The following is a 5,366-nucleotide window of genomic DNA, read 5'->3' on the forward strand; positions in this document are numbered from 1 at the left end:
TTATAAAAATTGGTATTAAAAACAAGACAACAGGCTCAATATGGAGCCAAACCCTACATCACAAACCAAGACTGAACTTACACTTTGGCTCTCCCAGAAATGGAATCTTAAACCAGTCAATCAGAAATCACCTGACCACCACAAATTAGGTCATCTGCTTGACAGACCTCTGTGTCCCCTAATGGAAATTAACTTTGAAATAACCAATCCACTTTCTTGCCTCATATAATTTCCTCGTTCCTGCTTCTGTCTGCCTATAGTATTCCCTCATCTAGGAACTCCTTTTCTTTCTACTATACTGGATGTTGCCTGATTTGATATTTGTTCAAGTAAATTCAATATACTTAATATGTTTCAATCCAACTCTGGGTACTAGTCTTGGTTCTAATACTTAACCATCTGTGTGAATTTAGACAAGTCCATTAAATCTTGTGTCTCAGTTTATTCATCTATAAAATGAGGAAAATATTGCTTATTGTGTAGTAAAGTGGTGTGGATCATTTTCCAAAAATATGTGACAGAAGAGTAAAGCCACATGAAAACATGTGCCAGTTATGGCAGGGTAGCAATCAATCAAAAATGGACTATCAGGATGCCTGGGTGTCTCAGTGATTGAGCATCTGCCATTGACTCAGGGCATGATCCCAGGTTCCTGGGATAGAGTCCCACCTTGGGCTTCCCACAAGGAGCCTGCTTCTCCCTCTGCCTGTGTCTCTGCTTCTCTCTCTGTCTCTCTCACGAATAAATAAAAGCTTTAAAAAAAAAATGGGGTATCAAAAATGGTACCATGGAAATGGAAACCACAGGCAGGGCACAAAGGATAAATTAACAAGATTTGGAAACACAAAGACACGATAGATATAGAGTAGAAAGGAATCAAAAATAGCTTACATTTGGAATCTAGGTAACTAAGAGAATAACGATATTGATGAAAAAAGTAGTTGGGTGGGGTCTCATTTATGAGGAAGACAAAGTTAAGTTTTGGGCAAATCAATCTGAATGGAAGACAAAAAAACCAGGTGACTTTCAGAGAGCAAGATAAAGTTCAGAAGTGACTGTCACTTAAAACCAATTTAGGGGATCCCTGGGTGGCGCAGCGGTTTGGCGCCTGCCTTTGACCCAGGGCGCGATCCTGGAGACCCGGGATCGAATCCCATGTCGGGCTCCCAGTGCATGGAGCCTGCTTCTCCCTCTGCCTGTGTCTCTGCCTCTCTCTCTCTCTCTCTCTCTCTCTCTCTCTGTGTGTGACTATCATAAATAAATAAAAATTTTAAAAAAAATTTAGGATCAATTCACACAGAAAGAGTTAATACATAAGTGAAGTAAACCCTGCAATCCCTTTCAGAATTTTGGATTACTCTAATCTAGACTTAAGTTAATCCTAGATAATATTTTTAGTATGTGGATGTTTTTATCCCCTTCTTTACTAAATGCACACAAGAATTAAAAATCTAAGTGAATACCAGCATTCAAAGAAAAAACTGTTTACAATTGAAAGGAACAGCAACGGTCCAAATCTTCTTGAGAAGCAGAAAACCAAACTAGTCCTCAGGCCTTTCCTCCAGCAAAACATTTTTGTTTGCATAATTAGCTCAACTGTGCATAACTCCATTGGTGTTCCAATCCTTGGAGCTTTGTAAAACCCCCAGGAGACTCTTTCAGATTTCTTATTTTCCATCACCTCCAAATGTCTCCCACCTTTTGGGATATTTTCCAGTTTGAGTGTGTCCAGGCCTGCAGTTTTAGCACTTGCCCTGACTGCCTGCTTTATTCCTTGATTCTTGACATGCCCGAGGGCTAGGAGGGGTGAAGCAAGGTGTGGGTACTGAGGAAGCTTCCCTGTGCATGGTGGGTCTCCAAGACAAAAGCAGTAAGGGTCCTCAGGGTAGGGGGACAAATGTCTACTATGGAGTCATAGAAATAGAGCTGGGTGGTCTGAAGTGCAGGGTGGAAAATAAAACTAAATGAAACAGGAAATCAAGACAAGGTAAATGAAATGTAAAAAAAAAGGAAATTTCGCACAATTCTGTAAACTCTTGTTAAGCATCCAAATCCCCAAACACTCAACAAAACAAAACTTTTTCACAGCTATTTGTGCCTCAGGCTTATTTCCTAATTCAACACTATAATGGAATCAAGTTAGTGAAAGTCTACAACAGAAAGCACAATGCAAATTGATCTCTCCCACTGTAGGTAATTTATCTCCTAAGATACTTGCAAAAATTCTCTTTTCACTGACTCCAAATAACGCCTCTATGGGTGTTTAGTATCAAAATGTGAAACAATATGATGTTCACATAGGTATGAGTAGGTATGACTATCAACTATTAATTACAGAAGAGTGAAACTAGCTCAGCTGATCTGTATAAAGTACTTAACATAGTATCTGGGACAATATAGACACTTCTTGTAAGCATAATATGGAAAAAAGACAGCTTGCCCTAGAAAAGTATATATTCAAATGACAGACTCACTCAGCCTTCCTTTCAGCTTCCTCTGTGTGAAGTATTTGGTAGATACATGTGCCCTGGCATATATCCAAGAAGGAGCCATCCCAGGCTGCATTGTAGAGTATCCAAGATTTAGTACTAGGGCAGGGAATACTAGGTCATTGTGGTCTGGAGCAGACAAAATCAGAGTAGCTGCATCTAAGTCATGTCTAGTTAGGTAAGGCTGCATCAAAGCCAAAGCCAAAGCAATCGACCAAAGAGACCTGTACCAAGTCCAAAAGAAGGGACATTGCTGAAAATGGCTGTTGAAGCCAAAGCTGAGCACCCGCTGAAACTGCAGCATAACCAGGAAAGGTTGGAAACAAAGTGAAGAGGGCCCTGAGCAGTGGCTGAAGACATGACTGTTACTTCCTCCACTTGCCTTTATGTTTCAGAGGGCATAAAGTCATAGGATCCACGAGACATATTAGGAACATTTGTCTGCAGCTCCAAGGTCAACCTGTCTTAATTCCCCTATTACTTTACCAACTAGAATCCTTCAAAACTCATATAATCTAGAATACTGTTCTTTCAATAAAATATCTACAAAGCTTTATAGCTCTGTGGCCAAGGCTCTGTGGGCCAAGAGGAAAAATCAGAGACATTATATAAATACTAATATGAGAAGAGATCAAATGAATTTCCATAAAGCTTTAAATTGATAAAATTCAAAATACAGCATAACCATTTAGTATTTTTTTTATAATACAGGTCTACAAATAAAGTTAATGGAATTCTTTGGGAGGGAGATGACATTTTCCTTAATTGAGGTTCAAAGTAAGTTCCCTATGTTAAAATGATTAAGGAAGACAATTTAGGTGATACTAACAAACTTTATTTTATACTTTATGAAATGAATAGTCTCCATTCAGAGAACTGCAAAATGAGGTAGAAGGTACAAAGTTTTTAAGGATAAAAAGTAAAAGCAAGAAAGAGAAAAACAGAAGAAATCCAATTGGCTGGAACATACAGTCAACCTTGTTTGGAGTGAAAAGGAACAAGGAGATAAAGATAGATCCCGGGTTGGCTTGACCTTTGAGGATTGGCTGACTGGATATGCTGTGTTTTGGTAGTTTACAGGGATGTGAAAGTTAAAGTTTCTGTTTGCTGATTTGGCACTCTAGGTAAGCGTGGCTCTATTTTGGAACTAGAAAATTATTTCAACACCTATAACCAAATCAATTACAAATGTTCATTTGTAAAAGCCATTCTTAGGTAGGGCCTGGATTTGGCTCATGGGCTATATTTGGTCAACTCTTGACTTAAACTACTCTGCTTGGGACGCCTGGGTGGCTCAGCAGTTGAGTGCCTGTCTTTGGCCAAGTGTGTGATCCTGGGAGTCCTGGTATCGAGTCCCACATCGGGCTCTCTGCATGGAGCCTGCCTCTTTCTCTGCCTCTCTCATAAATAAATAAGTAAAACTTTTAAAAAAATAAAAAATAAACTACTCTGCTTATTTTGTAAATAAGTGATCTAAACTCTACAGATGGTAGGTATTGCTCAAAGTCATAGAACCTACAGAAGACAAGCATCTAATCCTACCTGATCAGTTATATGCCCTGACTCTAGGACCATTCTGTAAACATTAAAGTTTCAGATCTACTGTGATGGTAAATTTGGCATGGCAACTTGGCTGTCATGGTGCCCAGAATATGTGGTCAAATGTTATTCTAGATATTTCTTGGAGGGTGTTTTTTTTCTTTTTTAAGATTTTATTTATTTATTCATGAGAGACACAGAGAGAGAGGGAGGCAGAGACACAGGCAGAGGGAGAAGCAGGCTCCATGCAGGGAGCCTGACATGGGACTCGATCCCAGGACTCTGAATTCATCTGCCCTGAGCCAAAGGCAGATGCTCAACCGCTGAGCCACCCAGGTGTCCCATCTAAGGGTGTTTTAATATTTCAAATCAGCAGACTTTGTGTAAAGCAAATAGCCCTCCTTAATGTGCATGGGCCTCATCTAATTCACTGAAGGCATGACTAGAACAAAGGCTGATTTCCACCAAAAAAGGAATTTTGCCAGCAGATGGCCTTCAGTATTGCCACCTTTTTTTCTGATACTAACATCAGCTCTTCCAACCTGCTGGCCTAGCCAAAATTTTCAACTTTGCCAGCCTCTCTCTCTTTCTGTGTGTGTGTGTGTGTGTGTATCCTATTAGTTCTCTTTCTCTGGAGAACCCTGAGCAATACACTGACCAAATTATTCACTATGAAAAGATAACCCAAACTACTCCTACCCTCCCACACACAAACACACACAGATTTTGTGACAAAAACTACATGCAACTAAACATATTATAATCCATAATATTTACTATTTTTCATTCATATTTATTAATTGCCTACCAGATAGGATGTTAGAGATACAATAGTGTATAAACCAGACCCAGCCCTGTACTTCCACGGCTTGTTTTCTAATGGGGAAAAAAAGCAAAAAGAAAAATAAGCATCAAATAGACCTGTAATAAATAAAAACTGCCCCAAAAATGCTACATAGAAAACAAAAAGGAGATTGGCAGAGAATGATAGGAGGACCAGGAAAAGCCTCTCAGAAGTTCAAGACTTAAGAGTGAGGAGTTAATTGAAATTCCAGGAGGGGATAAAATTGAAGCTAAGAAATGGAATGGACAAAATATACAAGAGAAGAATGTTTGGACTCTTCATAGACCTGGAAGGTCAATGAATGTCAGAAAAACAGTACAAGATAAAATCCTAAGCAGAGAATCAGAATTTGAAGGTGGTGGGGTGGGCAAATATTGTGTTCCATCCCCCAACACGTCTTTTTGTCTCTGCTCACCAATGTACTAAAAATGGATTAGAAGAGTAATTTCCCATCAAATTGACCCAAAGTGGACAGATTCATGAAGAAAATCATT

Source organism: Canis aureus, chromosome 15 (genome assembly GCF_053574225.1).
Source record: "Canis aureus isolate CA01 chromosome 15, VMU_Caureus_v.1.0, whole genome shotgun sequence".
NCBI lineage: Eukaryota > Metazoa > Chordata > Mammalia > Carnivora > Canidae > Canis > Canis aureus.